The following is a 23,561-nucleotide window of genomic DNA, read 5'->3' as shown; positions in this document are numbered from 1 at the left end:
CCGTACAATTAAAAAATCATATTTTTCCACAAAAATGATCTTTTCACCCCAAATTTTTATTTTCCCAAGGGTAACAGGACCCTAAAAGTTATTGTGCAATTTGTCCTGAGCACGCTGATACCCCATATGTGGGTGTAAACGACTATTTGGGCGCATGGCAGAGCTCGGAAGGGAAGCAGCGCCATTTGACTTTTTTGGCTGGAATTGAGATCGGACACCATGTCGCGTTTGGAAAGCCCCTGATGTTCCAAAACAGTGGAAACCCCCCACAAATGACACCATTTTGGAAACTAGACCCCCCTAAGGAATTTATCGAGATGTGTGGTGAGCACTTTGAACCCCTCAGTGTTTCCCAGAAGTTTACAACGCCCGGGCTTGAAAATAAAAAAATTGTATTTTTTCCACAAACATGATCTTTTAGTCCCCAATTTTTTTATTTTCCCCCAGGGTACCAGGAGGAATTGGACCCCAAAAGTTGTTGTCCAATTTGTCCTGAGTACGCTGATACCCCATGTGGGAGAAAGCTACTGTATGGGCACATGTCAGGGCTCGGAAGGGAAATAGTGACGTTTTGGAATGCAGACTTTGATGGAATGGTCTGTGGGTGTCATGTCGCGTTTGGAGAGCCTCTGATGTGCCTAAACTATTGAAACTCCCCACAAGTCACCCCATTTTGGAAACTACACCCCCTAAGGAACTTATCTAGATGTGTGGTGAGCACTTTGAACCCAAGTGCTTAACAGAAGTTTATAACGCCCGGGAGTGAAAATAAAAAAATCATATTTTTTTCCACAAAAATGATATTTTTGCCCACAATTTTTTATTTTCCTAAGGGTAACAGGAGAAATTGGACCCCAAAAGTTGTTTTGCAATTTGTCCTGAGTAGGCTGATACCCCATATGTGGGGGTAAAACACTGTTTGCGCGCATGGCAAAGCTTGGAAGGGAAGGAGCACCCTTTGACTTTTTCAACGCAGAATTGGCTGGAATTGAGATCAGACGCCATGTTGCGTTTGGAGAGCACCTGATGTTCCCAAACAGTGGAAACCCCCCAATTCTAACTCCAACCCTAACCCCAACACACCCCTAACCCTAATCTCAGCCCTAACCCTGGACCTAACCCTAGCCCTAACCCTAGCCCTAACCCTAGCCCTAACCCTATGTTACGTCCGCCATGTCTGTTTTGCCTCATGACCCTGGAGCGGTGTGCATGTGCATCTCATGTCTGCTATCCTGCATGTTCCCTAGAGCAGTGTGCACACTCACCTCATGACTGTTGGGCTGCAAGATGCCTGCGTTCTGCTCTGCCTTCTGCAATCATCTCTGCATGTCTGAAATCCCTGATCATGTGACCTTTCCTAGGATCCAGCACTGTCCAGTTCTGCAATCATCTCTGCATGTCTGAAATCCCTGATCATGTGACCTTTCCTAGGATCCAACACTTTCCAGTTCTGCAATCATCTCTGCATGTCTGAAACCCCTGATCATGTGACCTGCCTAGGTTTCAGCACTGGTTCTGCAATCATCTCTGCATGTCTGGAACTCTGATCATGTGACCTGCCTAGGTTTCAGCACTGGTTCTGCAATCATCCCTGCATGTCTGGAATCCTGATCATGTGACTGCTCTGTGATCCTGAGGAACTGAGCCGGAAGTTCTCCCCTGGTCCTGACCCGGAAGTGGAGGTGCTAATGCCCTATATCAGACCGCCCCTCCCTATGGTCAGGGCCTGATTATTGTGTTGCTTCCCTGCATGGCTGCTTGGTCTGCTGGGTCGCTCCCTCTATTCTGTGCCCGTGCACCCTGCCCTGTCGTGCGTCTCTGCACACGCTCCGTGCTCGTACTCTGCCTCTTGTCTCGTGCCATGTCTTGTGTTGTCTCTCGTGCCATGTTTGTCTTTGCCTTGTTTTGCTTTGTAGTACTTCCGCTGTTCTCTGTCTTAGCCTGTTTTGCTATGTCTCGCCTTAGCTATTCTTTGACTTGTAGTCCTTCCTCTGTTCTCTGGCTTGCGTGTTTCGCTATCTCTGGTCTTTGCTATTCTGAGCCTTGTAGTACATCTCATGTTTCTTGTCTCAGCCTGGTTTTCCGTACTCTGTCCTATGGTGCTCTCTTGCACATTTCCATGTCTAGTCCCAAGGTACTCCCTTGGCCCGGCTCTGGGCTTCGGCCTACGCTCCGCTGCTAGACTCTGTCCTCGCTCTGTCCTGGCTCTGTCTCGGCCTATGCTCCACTCTGTGTTCCGTACCCTGTTTTGCCTTGTTTCTCACTTAGTCTTGCCATGTTCCTTGCCTTGTTCCTTGCCTTGTCCTTGCCTTGAACCCCGTCGTGGGTTCCCCTTGTACGTCTCCTGTGCCGTGGTAAGTGCCTCGTGTTTGCGTACAGCCGTGTGCACTGACCAGTGTGGCATGCCTCCTGCGTGGCTCCTAGCACGCAGCCCTTCCTTGAACCCTGGCATGGCTCCTAGCACGCACCCTGCTTTGAACACTGGCGTGGCTCTTAGCACACACCCTGCCCTGAACCTGGCGTGGCTCCTAGCACGAAGGTTCCTTTGCCCGCCTCCTGTGCCTTGGTTGTGCCTCGTGCTGGCATTACAGCCATGTGCACTGGCCAGTGAGGTGTGCGTCCCGCGTGGCTCCTAGCACGCGTCCTGTCCTGAACCCTGGCGTGGCTCCTAGCACGCACCCTGCCTTGATCCCTGTCCCTGGCATGTCTCTTTGCACGTGCAGGACTCTATCTTGTACCTTGTGCCTTGGCGTGTCTCTACACACGCACTCTGCTTTGTACCTTGTGCCTTGGCGTGTCTCTACACACGCACTCTGTCTTGTACCTTGTGCTTTGGCGTGTCTCTACACACGCACTCTGTCTTGTACCTTGTGCTTTGGCGTGTCTCCACACACGCACCCTGTCTCGTTTTGTGAACCCTGGCATGTCCCCTACACACGCACCTTGCCTTGCACCTAGCCTTGAACCCTGGCATGTCCCCTACACACGCACCTTGCCTTGCACCTAGCCTTGGACCTGGGCGTGTTCCCTAACACGCACCATGCCTGGATATCTGTCGTGCCTCCTTGCCTGAACCCTGGTTTGCCTGCCGGATGCCCGGAACCTGCCGATCGCTGCCAGAGATCGTAAGCTGGATGACTGCTGCCTGATGTCCGGAGCTGATGTCCGCAGCCTGATGCCTTGATCATGTCGATCGTTGCCAGCGGTCCGGAGTCCGATGCCATTGTGCCTTTACCTGTACCTAGGCGTGCCACCAGGCACATACTATGCTATGGACCTTGGCATGCCCACGCGCGCACCTTGCACGTTTTGCTTGTTTTCACGTTTGCACTGAATGTGATCCTGAAGATCTTAATGAAGATACCTTGCACTTACCTCTTGTCTTGTCTTGTTTCCTGCTTGTCCTTGGTCGTCAGACACTCCCATAGTGTCCCCCTGAGCCGGTTGACTGGTCCCAGCAGTCGTAGTGGCCCGCCCCCTTGGCCTTGCCCCTGACACTCCCTGTATAGGGGGTGGATTCTCATAAGGTAAGCTCGCCCTTGGTGGGTGGGTGGGTACCATGACCCAGAGGGTCCACTCAAAAAATGGGCTCAGCAGAAGCTGAGTCCGTCACACCCTAGCCCTAGACCTAACCCTAACCCTAGCCCTAACCCTAATGGGAAAATGGAAATAAATACATTTTTTTTAATTTTATTATTTTTCCCTAACTAAGGGGGTGATAAAGGGGGGGATTGATTTACTATATATGGCAGGTTTTTATGTTTTGGCAGCTGTCAAATGCTAAAAGATGCTTTTTATTGTAAAAATAGTTTCACCACATATTGAGAGCTATAATTTTTCCATATTTTGACTCACTGAGTCATATGAGGTCTTATTTTTTGTGGGACGAGTTGATGTTTTTATTTTTACCATTTTCGGGCACGTGACATTTTTGATCGCTTTTTATTCCGATTTTTTGGACGCAGAATGAACAAAAACCAGCGTTTCATGAATTTCTTTTGGGGGGGTGCGTTTACACCGTTCCGTGTGCGGTAAAATTGATAAGGTGGTTTTATTCTTTGGGTCAATACAGTTACAGCGATACCACATTTATGTCTTTTTTTATGTTTTGGCGCTTTTATGCAATGAAAACAATTTTATATAAAAAATAATTATTTTTACATCGCTTTATTCTGCGAGCTATAACTTTTTTATTTTTTCGTTGCTGATGCTCTGTGGCAGCTCATTTTTTGAGGGACAAGATGACGTTTTCAGTGGTACCATGGATATTTATATGCATCTTTTTGATCGCGCGTTATTGCACTTTTTGTTCAGTGGTATGATGATAAATCATTATTTTTTGCTTTGTTTTTTATTTTTATTTTTTAAGGGGTTTGCTAAAGGGGTTAACTAATGGAACAGTTTTATAGGGCGGGTCATTACGGACGCGGCGATACCAAATATGTGTACTTTTATTGTTTTTGGTTTTTTATTTCTAAAAAGTGAATTTATTAGGGATTTTTTTTTTTTATTTATTTAGCGATTTTTTTAAAATTATTTTTACACTTTTTTTTAACTTTATTAAAAAAGATCACTGTGACAGATCAGCGATCTGTCACAGGCACTGCACAGGCTTTCCTCATGCCTGCGCTTTGCAGGCACTGAGGAAGCCGGCTCCCTGCAGGCCCCCGAAGATCCCCATCGCCATTTTGGATCCGGGGACCTGCAGGGAAGGCGACCCCCGAAACGGCGCTGCACATTGCGCTGCTGCGGGGGTCGCAGGGAAGCACGGAGGGAGCCCCCTCCCTGCCGATGCTTCCTTTAACCCCCGGTACACCGCGATCATGTTTGATCGCGGTGTGCCAGGGGTTAACGTGTCGGGGCGGTCCGTGACCGCACCTGACACATTGTGCAGGGTGTCAGCTGTGATAATCAGCTGACACCCGGCCGCGATCAGCGGCGCTCACACTGTGAGCGCCGCTGATCGCTGTGACGTACTATCCCATCCCTGGGAATTAAGTCCCAGGGCACATGGACAGGATAGTACGTCACATGGCAGAAAGGGGTTAAGATGAATCAATTCTTAACTTTTTCCACCTTTAACTCCTTACAGATATATGATGTACTGGAAAGTCATATGCTGGCTACCTGACCTTTATGAGGACTCATACGCTGAGCCCACATCTTTCCCCACACATGATGACTTATTTAATCAGTCATCATCTGCATCTAACAACATAGGGGGTAGAGCTCCACCCACAGCTGTTAACCTGTTAAACCCCGCTGTCAATCTCTGACAGGCATTTAGCACATGCCGGTGGGGGGCGCATCATTCCACCCGCACATTGGCACCTCCATGAAATGATCGTGGGTAGAGATGAGCAAATGGCCGGCCTTGGCCATCAGAGCTCCAGGCCCAAAACCTTTGACAAACTCAACTGCCTTACCAACCGATGTATAAGTTACTGATATTAACTTATCATCAATGCTATCATTTAACGATGTACCATAAGGGTAAGATAAATGATGAATCAAATGGAATGAATTAGTGTCATGATCCAGACCGGGTTTTGAGTCCTGTCTTTCCATGTTCCCAGTCTAGTCATTTCAGGGGTTAACTTTTCTCAGCCTCAATCTGGTTTCAGGTTTGCTATTCAGCTCCGCTGCATCCTGCAGGCGGTGTCAGCTATAGTTCTGCCTTCGGCGTGTGTATGTGAATCTGGTATATCCTGATTTGTCCTGCTGTGATCTCTGACTTGCCCCGTGTCTGTTTATTCCCTCTGTCTGTCCTGACTCAGTCTTTCCCTGTAAGTTTGTTGACTCCCTGGAATTCACTTGGCTTGCATTCGGACAGCTGGTGATCCCCTGACTTGTTTCTGACCACGTGTTCTGCTGTGACCTCTGGTACTTCTGCTCCTGACTGTTTCTGACTCGGCTCGTCTGACCACCCTTTCGCCATCTTGTGGCGATTTTACTGCTGCTCAGTGTTACTACACTGTGTGTGCAACCTCTCTTCCCTCACCAGCACTCCCTGGTGGAGGTTGCGTTATACTGCTCTGCAGTAGCATGACAATTAGTTCCTTTTTTGGGATTACCCCCAGAGGTGACAGACGGAAGTAAAGAAATGGGAGCTCCTTAAAGGGACCCACCACCCTTCCAGCTAAAATTTATTTCTCCAACTTCATGTCTACCACTTCTGGGTGCTGCTGTGCTGATTTTTAAATTTCTCACCCAAACAAAGCTGTCCCCATTAAATTGTGGAATTTAAAAAAACACCTAAAAAACCATCAATTTGTAATCTGACCATCCTGTGGTTTGGGTACCGCTCTAACTACTGTTGTATTCTCTCCACCTTTACTGGACTCGATCCCTTTTTTAAAATATTCTTTTGTTGAGAGCTGTCTTGCCAGGTTTGTTTTTTTTAAACACCTGACCACTGGGTGTGACCCTCCACGAAAGTAACATTCATGCTTGTATTTACATGTATTCAGCCACTTACTAGTGCTTCTCACTAAATTAGAATATCATCAAAAAGTTCATTCATTTCAGTTTTTCAATACAAAAAGTGAAACTCATATTATATAGTCATTACAGAGTTATCTATTTCAAGTGTTTATTTCTGTTAATGTTGATTTTGGCTTACAGCCAATGAGAACCCAATAGTCATTATCTCAGTAAGTTAGAATAATTAACAAAAAACACCTGCAAAGGCTTCTTAAGCATTTAAAAAGGTCCCTTAGTCTGTTTTGGTAAGCTCCACAATCATGGGGAAGACTGCTGGCTTGACAGATGTCCAGAAGGCAGTCATTGACACACTCCACAAGGAGGGTAAGCCACAAAAGTTGATGAAGCTGGCTGTTGTCCTCTGGCTGTGGACTGGGGATGGTGAGTACACCACTCTTCTTCCTTTGCACTGGGACCCAGTGCATATGCCCCCGCCCCTGAATGACGTCAGCACAACTTCTAGCCATTCCTCAGTGACTCCTTCCTCTCGCTCTTCATGGTCCCCGGTCATTTTGCAGGTGGCGCTCAGCTTGGCCACATCGTCCAGCGATGCTCTCAGGCAATGCTGAAAGTAGACTAGTGTGAACTCTTCTGCTATCTTTCTACAGAGCTCTTCCAAGACGGCCTCCATATCCCCACAGGCCTGGCAGCACTTCTGGTATGGCATCTAACAGGACTGAACAAGCCCCCCTCATTGTTGCCCCACTTTATCACTTCCACAGCCCCTATATTTACAAATAAGTTGCCTTATCAGTGTACATCGCCAGGGGAAGAAACCAAATTTTCCAATTTTCCCTGCAATGTGCTGCTGACTGGCTAAAGGCTACAGCCAATCAATGAAACCTTTTCCTACAGACAATAGCTGGAAAAACTTGGCAGGAAAACCTTATTCCAACCATTTAACCCCTTTAGGAAAGGAATACAAGTGCCTGATAATGCCATTCACTCCTTTCCTAAAGGTATGGGTTTTGCCATTCTGTCAGGATGTAAGGGGGTAAGATATGATGTCTTTCATGCTCCCTTTCCCTCTGATTGTCTTCCAGTTCTAAATGTTTACAGATGTGTTTTCTGAATTGCCTGTGGTACTGCTACATGTATAACTGTGTATTACTGCTCATTGTTGATGGTATTGCCACTTGAATGTGTTACCATTGTATATAAAAACTGTATATATTGCTTTACATTCCTGTTTTATAATATTGCCTACATATTATGCGTTCTTTATATATGTACAGTCAGGGAAAGGTAGTGTATCCTCCTTGGGACAATAGAGGAGGGCACTCTTAGTATATAGTTTCCCCTATAGACCGGGTAGTTGTAGTTATGTTGTGTGCCACTAGATGGGGGTATACTAGTGGGGACTGATAGGAGGTTCTTAGAGGGTTAATTGTAGGAGGGGCTGCAGAGAGTTAAGGTTAGTACTGAAGAGTGGTTTCAGTCAGACGGGGCCAGGGCGCCCAAGTGTGCACATGGGCTATAGGCCCGGACAGCTTGGCAGTTACGTAATGTTAAGTCGTTATAGCCCACGTTACCCACGGCCACTGCGGGTCTTGGCAGTGGGTCAGAACAGGAAAAGGAAGATGTGGCATCTTACAGCCTGGGCCAATGCTTTTAGGGCAGAAGTTGACTGGACTAAAGAGATGAAAGGAGTTGGAGCTTCGACGAGATCGGTACAGACGGGCCAGATGCTTCACCAGAGGTCACCAAACATAGTGATTGATGAATTCATGGCTGGGGCGAAACAGGCTGAAGGAAAGGTCATTATAGTGAGGTCAGGCCTGGAAGGAACTGGGAAGCAGTCTAGTACGGTCCAGTCTGGGCGTGTACTGCACAGAAGTGACAACGAGCAAGGGAAAGATCAGGAAACAAGCAAACATTATAATGTACCAACTGTGGATGTAATATGCGAAATCCTAAGTAAAGAAAGTGTTAAAGTTGTCTCGGACTGTGTCTCCGTTCATGGGGGTCGCCTAGAAGAAGGACCGTTATGGCTTGGGAAGTGCCCGGGTGAAGGTAAATCTGGAGATGCAGGCATGCCGAGGAGTATAGTATTGTTTCATGTAGGGGAAAGATTGGACACAGCTGCCCCTGGATACAGGTCACGACTACAGTCCTGTCCCTCCCTTACAAGGGCACACAAATCCGACTGCACTCAGACTCATGTCATCCAAGTGCAGTTTTATGTTTACCACACACTCATTGACTTGCATAGCCGAGTGCAAACCAAATATCAGATCAAAGTCAGACTTGTGCTGTGAAATATAGAGTAACTGTTCTGCCTTCATACACGTTGACACGGTGTGCAATCTAGCATACAGCATAAACCACCTTCTAACTTCCAAAATAAGCAGACTATTCTCGGTAGTCTAGCTTGTTTATTGGTGAAGAGTATAGAACATGCGTTAAAACTATAAAGAATACAAACGACATGGGTAAGTATTGGGCAGATGATCACACAGCTAACACAATTACAGGAAGCATACAGTGTGATGCAAACTTTACATGGAGTACGCAGGTGTCTAATTACATCTACTGAGCAATTCTGCTATACAGTTAATAACATCTCTGTACAACACTGCATTGCAAGAAAAGATATTAATCTTACCAGATATGCTTTACCAGGATAGTGACTCAAGTAGGGGAGTTACAGGAGGATGAATAAACAACGTGTGTCCTATGAAATACACAGAAGAAAATAGCATCTTCCTCATCCCAGAATACATTGCTTCAATCCCACAATGCAACACTCTGTTAAAGACACAGGCTGTAAATGCTATTTAAGACACAGTTATAAATTCAGCCACCACTAGATGGTGTTATAACTAATCCAGCACATAATATAAACATATTTGCCCTATATTCAGACGGCAGAAAAGTAGCATTGGTCCCAGTGCAATCCGATGTTTTGATGGACAGAAAATAGGCTCGCCTGCATCTGCCCTAACGATCCATATGCAAAGTTGTAGTAATAATAGTAGTAAGGATATTAACATAATCATCTACGGTAGATGTCCTTGCTGGCCGGTTATTGCTACAATCACTTAGAATTAAATGAATGGCCACTTCAAGCCATCTGCTCAATCTGGTACAATCTCAGTCTCAGGTCATGTTCACACATTCAGTACTTGGTCAGTATTTTACCTAAGTATTTGTAAGCCAAAACCAAGAGTGGAACAATGAGAGGAAAGTATAAGGCTACGGCCACACTATCAGTATTTGTTCAGTATTTTTTCTCAGCATTTGTAAGCCAATATCAGGTGAGGAACAATCAGACAACAAGGTATAATAGAAACAAGTGCACCAATTCTGCATGTTTGACCCACTCCGGGTTTTGGCTTACAAATACTGATCTGAAATACTGACTAAATACTGATTGTGTGGCCGTAGCCTAATAGACACACGTCACCGCTTCTGAATTTTTCACCCATTCCTGGTTTTGGCTAAAGCCCCCTTCACACGTCCATATAAAACTGGTACCAGAAAAAACAGTACTGGGGTCGTCAGTGTTTTTTCGGTATGCATATAGAAAGAATGAAATTCTAAAGCTTCTCCTATACTTTGCAATGTTAAACAAGGACGGCACACTGATGGCACACGGATGCCATCCATCTGCTGCATGTGTTTTACACCAACCTATAGACTTGTATTGGCCTTTGTCATAAGTACCGCCGGAAAAACGGAAATGTCTCCTAGTGGTTCAAATGGACACATGGTCTGTGTATAACATGGACAAGTGCACAGCAGCATAGGTTATAATGGGTACGTGTGGCATCCGTGACAAGAAACTGTACTGTAAAGAGTTAAACAAGTTGGAAACCCCTTTTAGTCACCAGACAGTGCCGAGACTGTAGCAGTAAACACCCAGCACTAGAGAAACCTATACAAAACAGAAACCATCATAAGCGGTAGGATTTTATGCAAGGCACCTTGGTTGACAAAATAGAAAAATACAGTTTTCTATAATAATAAATGCCCTAAGCAACTTCCGGTTGTAACAACTTCGTCCAGTTGTAACTGGTGACGTCACCGCACACCTCTTTCCATGTTAACCCTCAACACACACACTCCACTCACCTTTCACCATCTCCACTCACGTCCACTTACTCTTTCACTCCACATACGACCCTTTCTCTCACTCCGTCTCTCATACTCACTCCGTCATCGCCGCTGATCCACGATCCCCGACATCTTCTGCCGGCGCCATCCTGGATCCAGACGTCCTCCACGCCGGCGACATGTTCTTGCGGCGACGCCATTTTGGATCGGCGAAATCCCGCGATAGTCAAGATGGCGTCGCCACAAGAACATGTCGCCGGCGAGGACGACGTCGGGATCCAAAATGGCGTCGGCGAAAACTTGCGAGATTTCGCCGACGCCATTTTGGATCCCGACGTCGTCCACGCCGGCGACATGTTCTTGCGGCGACGCCATTTTGGATCGGCGAAATCCCGCGATAGTCAAGATGGCGTCGCCACAAGAACATGTTGCCGGCGAGGACGACGTCGGGATCCAAAATGGCGTCGGCGAAAACTCGCGAGATTTCGCCGACGCCATTTTGGATCCCGACGTCGTCCACGCCGGCGACATGTTCTTGCGGCGACGCCATTTTGGATCGGCGAAATCCCGCGATAGTCAAGATGGCGTCGCCACAAGAACATGTTGCCGGCGAGGATGACGTCGGGATCCAAAATGGCGTCGGCGAAAACTCGCGAGATTTCGCCGACGCCATTTTGGATCCCGACGTCGTCCACGCCGGCGACATGTTCTTCCGGCGACGCCATCTTGACTATCGCGGGATTGCACGATACTCAAGATGGCGTCGCCGCAAGAACATGTCGCCGGCGTGGACAACGTCTGGATCCAGGATGGCGCCGGCGGAAGAAGATGTCGGGGATCGTGGACCAGCGGCGATGTCGGCGTGAGTATGAGAGACGGAGTGAGAGAAGGGGTCGTATGTGGAGTGAAAGAGTGAGTGGAGGTGGTGAAAGGTGAGAGGAGTGTGTGTTGAGGAGTGTGTGTGTTGAGGGTTAACATGGCAAGAGGTGTGATGCTATCGCATCCTCCCGATGCGATAGCATCGGGCCATAATCTAGAAATTAATAAACTTCTCACCTAAAATTCTATTTGTTGGCAGTCAACACTAAATGAAGCCTCTATCAATTCCCTACATACTATTGAAAATTTAAATCTTTCTTGACATATGGCATACATGTATGTCACATGTGGGATGCCAAGCTGCTCCTTACACAGCTGGTGCTAGCTACATTACAAAGTTTCTCCTTGCAACAGTGAGGCTAATCCAATCACTATTGTTCAACCACTTTGATGCAACATTCAATCATGACAGATGTTTTAAGTGGCTGGAGATGGGGGACTTGCATCACCTATGACATAATCGGAAGGTGCCCATGGTGTTGTCAAGGCATCTAGCGGCCTACTGAAGTCACCATGTCTGCCATGTTGGTTCTACTATGAAGCCCTGCATGTGGCAGAGCTTCATAGGGGATCACTATTTTTACCTTAATCTTAAATACTAAAGTATTGCACAAATTTATGTTCCCCAGGTGAACCAAAGAAATGTTAGAAAATTTTTCAAATTATATTAGCAAGTTAAAATTGCTCCTTGTTTCTGTCCCAAAAAAGAGAAAAGAAGCACACATCTACAAAGGTCCGATCTTTTGAATTATACTTTTTATATTCCATATTATGGAAAAAAATATAACAGCATTTATTGGGTCACCTTATCGCACTCAAAAAAAAAAAAATTAGAATCTAAAAGCTGTATGTACCCCAAAATGATGCCAGTAAGAACCTCAGCTCCCAATGGCCTAATACATGTAACCTGAAGTGGAAAACTACTTGTCAAAAGTCAATACATGCAGTTTTCATAGTACATATCATCAGCATTAATACAATCTCTAGAAGATTCTGAGAATTCATTTCCATCCATATCTAATTGTGAGGGCTTGATTGGATCCATATACATGCTAAACCAAGGTGACACATACAATTCAAATACATTTATGTTTATAAAATTAGCAATGTCTGGATGAAATCAATAACTTCGGAACCTAATTCACAGGTTTCTAATTTGTGGACTGTATAATGGATACCAGACCCGGCCACAGCAGAATGAATACATCGCAAGCAGAAGTCATTAAAAAGAGATTTATTTCCGACCTAATGTGTGACAAGTGTAAAAACTTCAGATGAGGCACATTTACAATATAGTCATCAGGGTGGAGGTGCTGCCTGACAGTACACCTTTCTTTGATGATGACTGGGAGATAATCATATTGTCACTGGACAATGCGCCGATATTTGTACCAATTGTCATTACTATAGGAGCACTGTACAACATGGTTTATAAAGGTGCAGCTTGTGAAAGAATCTCTTCCTTTTAGGACATGTTGTCCAGTCTAGACATCTATGATAAAGCTGGAAACACTTTAATTCATGGTTGCTGTGTTCTGGACTAAAGAACATGTTTTTGTTGGGGGACTTGGCAAGCTCCCAAGGTGATTCCATGCACCTTAGGAGAAACGGTTAGGGACATTTGCCAATGCAGTGAGCCGTGTTTCATATCTTTATTCAGCAAAAACCTGCTAAAATGTTTCACGTATATTTGCGTAAATGATTATTCAAGATACATAATCCCCAATTTATCAAGCCTGGCTTTTTCCATTCTTGACTTGATAAAAGGTGAGCTGAAGAAGTATTCGCCAAATTCATTAAAGGGAGTCTGTCACCTACAAAACTTAAATTGAACCATGTAAGTATTGATATAGGTGACTTAGCCCCTATAAAAAAGACACTAAATCTGCTATATCTACTAAAGATTTTGCTCAATTTGTTTTATATAAAAAGACTTTTATTAGATGCATAATTGAGGAGCTTCGCTGCTCAGTGCACTGTTATGCCCCCTCAATTACCGTCCTCCACACCTCTCCTTATGGTGATTGATAACGCTCGCTTTGTAACACTGCCTGATCCAAATCTTCAGCCCTGCACACACTGACACTGCAGGGGCCGAGAGTACACACTGTGTCAGTGTGTGCAGGTGCATTCTCATTCCTCTCCTGTAGGTAGCAGCTGCTTGCTGCACACAGCATCATACAATGACAATGAGAGGAGACATGAGAGCATGAACACACTGACACTGCAGGGGCTGAGCACTTGCACAAAGTTTTTGTGCATCTGAGTTGTGCAAAAATTATGCAACATTTCACTGTTTCAGCAGAATTCTGCCATAATCTGTTTGATGAATCTGGGTGGTAATGATGACGAAAACAGACCTTTTGCTGAAGAGCTCTACATTCAGGCTCATCTTAACCTAATATGACTGATAACAGGAAATAATAGATTGCATTCAACTGCAGAGCAAATGTAGAGGAGATATACTTTAAAACCTTATACATTTATCAGCAGGAAACGTCTGATGTAGGTTCCACTACCTGACTAATGCCGCTGCAACTGTCAGTGTCAGGCTGTGTGCCCATGTAGCGATTTTTAAGCGTTTTTGCCGCGATTTTCGGCGCGAAAACGTTTAAAAATCGTGTACAGAATGCCCCCCATGCATTCCTATGGCATTCCGCACATGCTGTGCTAATGCTGCGCTTTTTTCCGCGGCGGAATCGCATCGCAGAAAAAAATGCAGCATGGTCATTCTTTTGTGCGGAATCGCAAAGAATTGCCGCGATTCCGCACCCATACGAATGCATGAGAATCGCTTACTTCCCGCATGTGGTCATGCCCACCATGCGCGAAGTTAAGCGTCTCATGTGCGGTTGGTACCCACGGTGTGTAGGAGAGGAGACTGTCCTCCAGGCCCTGGGTACCATACCCCTGTAAAAAAAAGAATAAAAAATAAAAAATCGGGGTATATTTACCTTCCGGCGTGCCGCGCTGCATTCCCGGCCGCAGCATTCCCAGTAATGCCTTGCGGCAAGGTCCTGTGATGACGTAGTCTCGCGTGACTCTAGCGGTCTCGCGAGATCGCTATAGCAATGCGAGACCAACGTTATCATAGGTCTCGCAAGGCATTACTGGGAACGCTGAGGCCGGGATGGCAGCGCGGGGCGCCAGAAGGTAAATATACCCCGATTTTTTAATTTTTTTTAGCATTTTAACATTCTATCTTTTACTATTGATGCCGCATAGGCAGCCTCAATAGTAAAAAGCTGCTCACACTTGTCAAACACTATGTTTGACGAGTGTGACCAACCTGTCAATCACTTTCCAAGCAATGCTTCAAATCGCTTGGAAAGTGCTTGAATATCACACGCGAAAATCGCGATCATAATCGCGGTAAAATCGCTGTGAAATCGCACGAAAAAAACGCGCAATTTCTGGGAAGGAGTCCGGTTTTTAGTGTCCGGAATAAAACGCTACGTGGGCACATAGCATAAAGGTGCTCTTGGCTCACTACATTATAATGTCCAAGAGGTATGTTCTGCACTCAGTCGAGCAGTAGTGTAGCTATCGGGGGGCAGAGGGGGCGATGGCCCCGCTCTCTAATGGGCCCACTCAGATCTACGCTACTGTTAACTGTATCTTCTGGAATAGGAGCAATCAGACGCTGCGGTCTTCTGGCTCCACACTATCACGGTAACCCAGTGACAAACTGCCTATTGAGAGTGCACTATACTATATAAAGTCTACAAAACCTACAAAAGACAAAATGAAAAAACCCTGCTATAATTAAATAAGTAAAAAGCAAAAGTGCATTTAAATTATACAAAGTTCTTAGTAATACTGTATTTGATCAAACATAGCATAAAAGCCGTCCCACCATCGACAAGGTGACTGTCATGTCGGACGCTATTCACACCACAGCGTTCGACAGGCAGAGGTAGTTCCACCTCCGTCCACTATAGCCTCAGTGGCGCCGGCTTGAGTTTCTCAGGCTATCGGGGGTTAATCTAGCTGAAGATCAGGTTGGATGTTTGGTCACGCCCACGGTCTTTAAATAGTCGTGCTGGCCTATGGGCATCGCCGATTATAGCTTGTGTTTCATACCAAGTGGTTCCAGTCTGGAGTGGAGGTGTTGGAGAGAGAGAGAGAGAGAGAGAGAGAGAGAGAGAGAGAGAGAGAGATTCATATCTGGTGTCGTATGATCCATTATTACCTTCTCGCCTTCCCATATTTGTGTTTTGTTGTGCCCTGTTCACATTACTGTATAGTCCTGTGTGTATGCGGCGCGGTGCAGTTTAAGTTCTCCCTGTCTGTCTTTATTGTTTGGGGCTTTGGTGGTTTGTCTCCTCACTGGGTGGAGGGTGGAGGGTTAAGCTTAGGGCTGAGCAGGAGATAAGGAAAGGGTGGAGGCTCAGGCATTTGCACCTTCAGCAAAAACCCTGGGTTGAGGGTCAGACAGGGTTTCCCCTAGTTAAAGGGACATCACAGGGGCCCCGGGTATTTCTCCCTTAGTTGACCTAAGCCCCGCATGACATTATAATCGGCCCACATTTTTCAGGAGTCCATGGATCCCATGGATTCCATAACCCGCCAGTTGGCGGCGCTGTCCTTACAGGTCTCCGAGTTGAAAGGGGCAGTTCAGCAGCAGGGCCTGGTAGTAGCGAAGGTGCAAACGGCATCTGCAGGTGTCGGTGCAGAGCCGAAGATCCCGCTGCCAGAACGATTCTCAGGGGAACGCAGCAAATTTGTCATATTTCGGGAGGCCTGCAAGTTATACTTCCGCATGCGCCCGGTCTCCTCAGGTAATGAGGCTCAGCGGGTGGGCCAGGTGTTATCATTACTGAGTGGGGACCCCCAAGCATGGGCATTTTCCTTACCAGCTGACTCTGCTACATTTCATTCTGTCGATAATGTTTTTTCTGCACTCGGACTCATTTATGATGATCCCGACAGATTAGCTCTAGCAGAATCTAAAATCCGCGCCCTCCGTCAGGGGGAACGTATGGCGGAAGACTATTGCTCCGAATTTCGCCGATGGGCAGTAGACACACATTGGAACGACCCAGCGCTGCGGAGTCAGTTTATTCATGGGGTTTCAGGAAGAGTTAAACAGGCCCTCCTGATGTATGAGACTCCTGCGTCGTTGGAGTCTGCCATGAGTTTGGTTATATGTATTGATCGCCGTTTGCGTCAGGGGCACAGGAGACGCTACCCCTGGGGGAAAGCAGGGGTGCAAGTGTGGTTGCTGCAGGTGAGCCCACTGAACCTATGCAAATTGCGGGGGTGTCACAGGTTAAGCGTCGCGTCCTGGGGTTCACGAAGCCCGGAGCATGTTTTTACTGTGGTAAAAGGAATCATTATGTTAACGCTTGTCCTGTGCTACCGAAGAAGGTCACACCGGCGTAAAACTACTAAGCTCAGTGGGTATGGAGGAGACCCAGCTGAGCATATGCATATCCTCCATGATGGTATCTCAATGTATGCTCCCTGCCAAGGTTATTATCGCGGGCAGAGAGCTACCAATATCAGTGTTTCCGCCACCAATCTCATAGATGAGGAGTTTGCACGCACTGCCAGGTTTAAGATCGAAAAACTCCCTCATCCTATTCAGGTGGTTACCATTAATGCCGCTCCTCTCCCTCAGGGGGAGATTACGGAGTTTGTGGCTGAGGTGAAACTCCACATTGGGGTCCTACATTCGGAGTGGGTTACATGTAGGGTCCTCCGTAATCTCCCAGCACAAATGGTCTTGGGTTTTCCATGGTTGTCCAGGCACAACCCAGTGATTGATTGGAAAACTCAGGACATAGTCCAATGGAGTGGTTTTTGCCAGGACAATTGCTTGGCCACATGTGTGTCCGCCGTGACACCCAGCCTTCCGGAGGCTTTGCAGGATTTCACGGATGTTTTCTCTGAGAAGGGTTGCTCAGAACTGCCTCCACATAGAGCCTATGACTGTGCGATTAGGTTAAAACCCGGGGCCGAATTACCAAAGGCCAGGATGTTTAATATTTCTGGTCCAGAGAGACAAGCTCTGAAAGACTACATCGCGGAGAGTCAGAGCAAAGGACACATCCGGCCTTCGTCCTCGCCTGTAGCAGCGGGGTTTTTCTTCATTAAGAAGAAAGATGGGGGGGTTACGGCCGTGTCTGGATTTCCGGGAATTAAACCAGATTACGATCCGTGATCCATACCCGATGCCTTTGATCCCTGATTTGTTCAACCAGGTGGCGGGGGCAAAGTGGTTTTCCAAGCTTGACCTCAGGGGGGCGTATAACCTCATAAGGGTCCGTCAGGGGGATGAGTGGAAGACGGCCTTTAACACTCCTGAGGGTCATTTTGAGAGCCTGGTTATGCCATTTGGGTTGACAACCGCGCCTGCTGTTTTCCAACATTTTATTAATGACGTGTTTGCTCATGTCCTGGGGAAATTTGTGATTGTATACCTGGATGATATCCTCATTTATTCGAGCGACCGGGACATTCATTTAGAGCATGTCAGGCAGGTGTTACAGTTGCTCCGTGAGAATAAGCTCTATGCTAAGCTGGAAAAATGCTTATTTTTTGTTCAGGAGTTGCCTTTTTTGGGATATATTGTGTCCGCCGCAGGGTTTAAAATGGACACCGCTAAGGTGCAAGCAGTGCTACAATGGGAAAGGCCTGATAATCTGAAAGCGCTCCAGCGGTTCCCTGGGTTTGCTAATTATTATAGGAAATTTATAAAACACTTTTCTACTATAGCCAAACCGCTCACGGACATGACAAAAAAAGGTACCGATCTGACTAGCTGGTCTGAGGTGGCATTTGAGCGTCTGAAGAACAGTTTTGCTTCAGCCCCCATTCTGGTGCAACCGAACGTGTCTAAACCTTTTGTGGTGGAGGTTGATGCGTCTGAGGTGGGAGTGGGGGCAGTACTGTCACAGGGCTCATCTTTGAGCGATATGCATCCATGCGCCTACTTCTCCAAGAAGCTGTCGCCGGCCGAACGGAATTATGATATCGGCAACAGGGAGTTGTTGGCCATCAAATTAGATTTTGAGGAATGGCGACACTTCTTGGAGGGGGTGGCTCACCAGGTCACAGTCATCACCGACCATAAGAACCTGCTCTATCTGGAGTCGGCCAAGCGTCTGTCTCCTAGGCAGGCTCGCTGGGCATTGTTCTTTACACGTTTCAATTTTCTGGTGACTTACCGTCCCGGGGCTAAAAACACCAAGGCGGATGCCTTGTCCAGGTGTTTTCCAGGGGTAGAACCTCGGGAAGAGCCGGTACCCATCCTCCAGGAAGGTGTAGTGGTTTCGGCTCTCACGACTGAGGTAGAGGCGGAGATTGCCGAGGCCCAAGAAGAGGTACCGCCAGGACTTCCCGCCAACAAATCATTTGTACCCCTTCATCTTCGTCTTAAGGTGTTGAGGGAACATCACGACTCAGTACTGGCTGGTCATCCAGGGGTTAAGGGCACCTTGGAGCTGGTATCGCGTAGTTTCTGGTGGCCCAAAATCCGGCAGGACGTGGTCTCGTATGTGGCAGCTTGCATCACGTGCGCCAGGGCCAAGTCGCCCCGAGCCCGTCCTGCTGGCACGCTACAGCCTCTGGGGGTACATAATAGGCCATGGACAGAAATCTCCATGGATTTTATCACTGACTTGCCAGTCTCGGCGGGGAACACGGTCATCCTGGTGGTGGTTGACCGATTTTCAAAGATGGCGCATTTTGTCTCATTGCCCTCCTTGCCCAATGCGAAGACATTGGCTCAGGTGTTTGTGCAGGAGGTGGTCAGACTCCACGGAGTTCCGTCGGACATAGTATCTGATAGGGGAACTCAATTTGTTGCGAGGTTTTGGAAAGCTTTTTGCTCACGTTTGGGGATCAAGTTGTCACATTCATCGGCATTTCATCCACAGTCAAATGGTCAAACTGAGCGCATGAACCAAAATCTGGAGCAGTATTTACGATGCTTTGTGTCCGACAACCAAGGGGAGTGGTCTACTTTCCTTCCTCTGGCCGAGTTCGCGTTAAATAATCACCGTCAAGAGTCATCGGGAGAGTCTCCATTCTTTTGTGTTTACGGTCAACATCCTCAATTTTGTACCTTACGTCAGGGTGACTCGGGGGGGCGTCCCGGAGGAGGACCAGCTAGGAGCTCAATTATCATCGGTCTGGAGGAGGGTGAAACAGCGTTTGTTGAGCATGAGTGCGAGGTACAAGCGGGTGGCTGACAGTAGACGCGTGCCAGGTCCGGACCTGTGTGTGGGTGAATGGGTGTGGTTAGCGACTAAAAATATAAAACTCAAAATTCCATCTTTAAAATTGGGTCCAAGGTTTATTGGGCCTTTTAAGATTGCTGCCATCATTAACTCAGTTGCTTATCGGTTGGAACTCCCTGCAGTATACAAGATACACAACGTGTTTCACAGGGCTTTATTGAAAAAGGTGGTAGGTTCTGTGGACACGACGCCGATGCCACCTCCAGTCATGGTGGATGGCAATTTAGAGTTTGAGGTCTCCAAGGTAGTGGACTCTCGAGTAGTGCGCCGTACTCTTCAGTATTTGGTACACTGACGGGGGTATGGTCCGGAGGAGAGGTCTTGGGTACCAGCCTCGGACATACATGCAGATCGGCTGGTCAGTTCTTTTCACCGTCATCCGGACAAGCCGGGTCCTATGAGTCTTGAGGGCCCTGGGGTCCCTCGCAGAAGACGGGGTACTGTCATGTCGGACGCTATTCACACCACGGCAGGCAGAGGTAGTTCCACCTCCGTCCACTATAGCCTCAGTGGCGCCGGCTTGAGTTTCTCAGGCTATCGGGGGTTAATCTAGCTGAAGATCAGGTTGGATGTTTGGTCACGCCCACGGTCTTTAAATAGTCGTGCTGGCCTATGGGCGTCGCCGATTATAGCTTGTGTTTCATACCAAGTGGTTCCGGTCTGGAGTGGAGGTGTTGGAGAGAGAGAGATATTCATATCTGGTGTCGTATGATCCATTGTTACCTTCTCGCCTTCCCATAATTGTGTTTTGTTGTGCCCTGTTCACATTACTGTATAGTCCTGTGTGTATGCGGCGCGGTGCAGTTTAAGTTCTCCCTGTCTGTCTTTATTGTTTGGGGCTTTGGTGGTTTGTCTCCTCACTGGGTGGAGGGTGGAGGGTTAAGCTTAGGGCTGAGCAGGAGATAAGGAAAGGGTGGAGGCTCAGGCATTTGCACCTTCAGCAAAAACCCTGGGTTGAGGGTCAGACAGGGTTTCCCCTAGTTAAAGGGACATCACAGGGGCCCCGGGTATTTCTCCCTTAGTTGACCTAAGCCCCGCGTGACAGTGACTCTGTGGCCAGGGCGGTCCTACACTGTCTAATATTAAAAACCTTATCATGTGTCAAAGTTGACGTCTGTGTGAATAAGGGCAGACAAGGACCGAGTCCCAACCACTGGACCCAGTCTGGGGAAGCCTTTAAATACAATTTCCAGCTCAGGAGAGGGAGGCCACACCCCAGCTTGCACAGAATACAAAAATACAAAGAAAAAACACAAAAATAGAGCTTGGTTTGAGTTGGTACACATGCAGTATATAAATGCATGTTCATATGGCTAAAAAGCATACAAAACCTACAAAAGACAAAATGAAAAAAAAACCCTGCTATAATTAAATACGTAAAAAGCAAAAGTGCATTTAAATCATACGGAGTTCCTAGTAATACTGTATTTGATCAAACATAGCATAAAAGCCGTCCCACCATCGACAAGGTGACTCTGTGGCCGGGGCGGTCCTACACTGTCTAATATTAAAAACCTTATCATGTGTCAAAGTTGACGTCTGTGTGAATAAGGGCAGACAAGGACCGTGTCCCAACCACTGGACCCAGTCTGGGGAAGCCTTTAAATACAATTTCCAGCTCAGGAGAGGGAGGCCACACCCCAGCTTGCACAGAATGCAAAAATACAAAGAAAAAACACAAAAATAGAGCTACTATATAAAGTGTGCCTATGGAGAGTACATTATATTTTATAGAGTCTGGTAATGAGGAATGCATTATACTATATAGAGTCTATGGAAAGTGCATTATACTATGTGGAGTCTGCCTATGGAGAGTGTATTATACTATATGGAGGCCTATGTGAGTGCATTATACTAGATAGAGACCTATGGGGGGTACATTATACTGCATAGAGACCTATGGAGAGTGCATTATACTATATTGAGTCTGCCTATGGGGAGTGCATTATACTATAAAGAGTCTGCCTATGGAAAGTGTATTATACTATATGGAGGCCTATGTGGGTGCATTATGCTAGATAGAGACCTATGGGGTGTGTAATATATTATATAGAGGCCTGTGGGGAGTGCATTATAGTATATTTATGTCTGCCTATAAAGAGTGCATTATACTGTGTAGAGTCTGCCTATGGGAAGTGCATTATACTAAATAGAATCTGCCTATGGGGAGTGCATTATACTATATAGACGTATGGTGAGGGCATTATACTGTATAGAGGCCTATGAGGAGTGCCTTATACTAGATGGAGGTCTATGACGGTGCATTATACTAGATAGAGATCTATGGGGTGTACATTACACTATATAGAGTCTGCCTATGGGAAGTGCTATATACTATATTTTATCTGTCTATGGGAAATGTATTATAATATATAGAGTCTGCCTATGTGGATTGCATTACACTATATAGTGTACTCTGCCTATGCGGCGTGTGTTATACTATATAGAGGCCTATGGGGAGTGCATTATACTATAGTGAGGACTAACTGGTGCATTATACTATATGGAGACTGTTTAGGGGCCATCATAGAGTTTGTAGATTACAGTGAGGGGGCAATCATACAGTATGTGAAATAATGCAGGGTCTTTGTACAGTGTGGGTGCCATCATAAAGTGTTGGAGCCACTGTGGGGGGGTTACTATACACTGAGGGGGTATTATACTGTGTATAAGAGAGCATCTCTGCGCACAGCCACCCAGCCGCTATAGGGCCCGAGACCGGGGGGGCAATGCCAGCACCAGGCCCCCACCCATCATCGCAAGTTCAACTGTATTGGCTAAATGCCAATACAATTGAAAGCAATGATTAGAGGGGAAGTGTCACACTCCCCCTCTGTGTCTGAGGTCACTGACGCAGACAGTGATAGCAGGCACGATGACTTCATTACCTGGCGCCTGCTGTACTGACATATATGAGCAAAAGCCTGGGATGAGTTGAAACATCTTGTGTGGATTTCCATGTATTGAATTAACCCCTTAACGACCGCCGATACGCCTTTTAACGGCGGTAATTAAGGGTACTAAAACCACAGCGCCGTTAATTCACAGCGCTGTGATTTAAGTGAATAGCGCCCCCCAGTGACGGATTTTCTCCGGGGTCTCGGCTGCCAGGGGTAGCCGAGACCCCAGAGAACATGAATCGGTCGGTTTTTACCGACCCCCGCTTTTGCGATCGCCGTTATTAACCCTATAACGGCGACCGCAAAAAAAAAAAGCCGCGATTTTACATTTAATTTCTCTCTCCTCTGATGTGATCGCACATCAGAGGAGAGAGAAATAGGGTCCCCGATCCCCCCCCAGTACCTCTCCGTGGCCCTCCGTCCCCTCCCGGTGGTCCCACGTCCCGCCGGCATCCTCCGATGGGCGCCGCCATCTTGAAAATGGCGGGCGCTTGCGCAGTGCGCCCACCGGGAATATGCCGGCTCCGGCTGGCAGATTCCATTCATTATTTTGATCACTATGATAAACGATCATAGTGTTCAAAATAAAAAAATAGTACATAACCCCCCCGTTTATCATTCCCTTATATAGGCCAATATAATGAAATAAAGAAAATATTTTTATTTTCAGTTTTCCATTAGGGTTAGGGTTAGGGTTAGGGTTGGGCTAGGGTTAGGGTTGGGCTAGGATTAGGGCTAGGGTTGTGCTAAGGCTAGGGTAGGGCTAGGGTTAGGGCTCGGATCACGACTAGGGTTAGAATTAGGGTTAGGGCGAACTAGAATTAGGATTAGGGTTGGGATTAGGGTTGGGGTTAGGGGTGTGTTGGGGTTAGGGTTGGAGCAAGAATTGAGGGGTTTCCACTATTTGCCAACTTTGGGGGTCTAAAAATTGGGGTCTAAAAAATCACTTTTGTGGAAATAAAAAAAGACTTTTTATTTTCACGGCTCTGCGTTTATA

Source organism: Dendrobates tinctorius, unplaced genomic scaffold (assembly GCF_039654945.1).
Source record: "Dendrobates tinctorius isolate UK_male_01 unplaced genomic scaffold, ASM3965494v1 ptg000022l, whole genome shotgun sequence".
Classification (NCBI taxonomy): Eukaryota; Metazoa; Chordata; class Amphibia; order Anura; family Dendrobatidae; genus Dendrobates; species Dendrobates tinctorius.
Note: the sequence above shows the minus strand (reverse complement) of the source record.